The following is a 2,531-nucleotide window of genomic DNA, read 5'->3' as shown; positions in this document are numbered from 1 at the left end:
TTGGGCCAAGCCCTGGGCTGGACAGAAGGGGAGGTCCCCGAGTCCTCCCTTGTCCTGGAGGGAGACCGTGGTCTACCCTCCGGCTTTTGGGGGAGAAGGGCCTGGCAGTAGGAGTTGATCTCCTGCTCGCAGTCCCTAACGGCGCGCAGACTCTGGACTGTGGCCTGGAGCTCCTCCAGCTGGCGCGCCAGAGACCCCAGCAGGGAGCAGACCCCACAAAGGGAGGTGGCCATGCTCCCAGGCCCCAGAGCCTGAAAAAGGGACAGGCACCCCGCAGCCGAGAGCCAGGGCTCCGTCCACGTGGAGCCTGGGACCGTGGGCTCTGTCTGGGTGGCTGTCTCTGAGGTGCCAGAGTGGGAGGCACAGACCCCAAAGGGACCCTCAGGGTGCGGTGTGTGCCCATCCGTGTCATGCTGCTGGTGGGTGGCCACAGCTGGGACTGTCTACCCTGGGGGGCTCACAGGCAGGGCCTCGAGTGCTCCTGCTCGCCCTCCTGCGCGAACTCCTGCGCTAACTCAGACGCCGGGCCCAGGAGCACACCTGTCTCTGCAGCCTGGTCGTGCAGCTCCCTGCGGGGCTGGGCAAAATAGGAGCTGGGGGGGCCAGACCTTCCTTGACCCACTTAGCCCACTCCCAGCTGACTAGGTCCCTCCCTCCACGGGCCCCTGTTACCTGGGGCAGGCCGGGGCTCGTCAGGGGTCCTGGGTTCGCTGGGCTCATGGGGGCACAGCGGGCTTACACCCACGTGTCTTGCACCGAAGCCAGGACTCTAATGAGTGCATACTTGTCCCTGCATGCTCTGCTGTGCTCTGAACTCGAGTCGCTGACAGCAGCACAGGTGGCCAGTGGGGTGGGAGAGCCGGGAACACTGAAGCTGCTCACAGGAGAGGATGCCCTGGTGGTCGCAGTCGTTCACGTTCCACACCTTTCCAGTACTTTTGTCACCGGATGCATATACCGATAGTGAAGAACATGCTTTACAGGGGTCCCCAGGTGCTCTGCCTAGGCAAGATCCCTACACAACTTGGCACAAAGCGACTTTGCCTTGACACGGCACTGTTCGGGGCTTCGGTTGTGTCCGCAGTCCACCATTCTGCTGGAGATATTGCAGTAAATGTGCCAGTTTGCTCTCGGGCTGATCATGAATTGAAGAAGCACCTCTGGTTGCACCATAACATGGACAAGGCTCTTTACTTCATTAAAGCTCCATGCAGACCTAGACCTTTTCTGCGCTCTCTGTTTGGTCTTCTTTTGATGTTCCTCAACCATGTCGGGACTGTGGGTGTACCCCCAAGTGTTCAGGTGCCACAATTTATAGAGCTTGAGCTGACCTCTGCATGAATAGGTTACCCCGCCCCCACCCTGCGCAGTTGTCTATGTGAAGGTAGAAGACAAGACATGTTGCACAGGAGAGTAGCAGGTTTTGGCACCAAACCAAGGTGTAGAGCAAAGTAATTTGAAGGGCAGTCTGGGTTGAGCAGATGAGGAAACACTGATAGGAACAGCTATGTCAAACAGTGTCAGGATGACACACTTTGATTGGGCACAGAAGATTAATTTGGGGTACACAAGGCACCCCAGATTTTCCTGCAGGGTAGCTATGCCTGGTTGCATAAAACACATCAATTGTCACTGATAAGCAACCTGGTTTAAAAATTCAGAGTGCAGGCAAAGGAGGGTTCAGAAAAAGGTGTTGGATAGCTGGTCATTCTGAAAGGGTGCCATTTATAAGGGTCTCCTGTCTTCAAGACAATGCTGGAACTGGAGGGCCCCTTGGGTCCCAAAAAAGTGCATTTTGCAGCCCGGAGCAATCAACCAGCATTCCAAACCCGGGTGCATGCTAGGGAGACCTCTGAAACCTGGATGTCAAAGGTTGCATGGTGGCTTGGGGAACCACCAGGGCTGGCTTCACCTGCCATCATCTCTGGCTCAGTGGGGAACCCGGGGAAATCCCTGAAGTTGGACCTCAGGAAAGAATGGGCAGTGCTCAGTGAAGCCCATTTTCCAGCATTAGGGGAACAGAAACCAGGATGCAGCCAAGGGGAAACCCCAGGAAAGGTCCCTTGCTGCTAAACCCCTGGGCAGACTTGCAGGACCATGCATGGAGAGCTGAAAGTATCTGGGTTCCTGGTGCCAGAACGGCATGTGGAGCGGGGTCATTCCTGGGCAGGCTGGCTTGAGATGGTGCTGCCCAGGAGAGATGAGGAAACAATATCAGGGTCAGCTGGGTTGGCTAGTGTCAGGAGGAGCCATTAGGGCAGTGCTGGAACTGGGGGAAACCCAAGGTCCCCCAAAAAGAAAGCCCCACCAAGATTGACTGAAGAGGAGAAAAATCCCTTTGGTGCACACCCGCTGGCAAGCCCTGTGTGCTGGGTGGGGCCAAGGTGTGGCAATGCGTGCAGGTCCAGTACTGCCATGGGCAGCTTGCATGGCACCCTAGACTTCTCATTTGACTGAGGAAGTTTACACTTTGGGCTGCAGCATGGAGCATGGATTTCCTGTAGCAAGTCATGGTCAACGTGCTCACACTT

Source organism: Alligator sinensis, unplaced genomic scaffold (genome assembly GCF_000455745.1).
Source record: "Alligator sinensis unplaced genomic scaffold, ASM45574v1 scaffold1619_1, whole genome shotgun sequence".
In the NCBI taxonomy this organism is placed as follows: domain Eukaryota; kingdom Metazoa; phylum Chordata; order Crocodylia; family Alligatoridae; genus Alligator; species Alligator sinensis.
Note: the sequence above shows the minus strand (reverse complement) of the source record.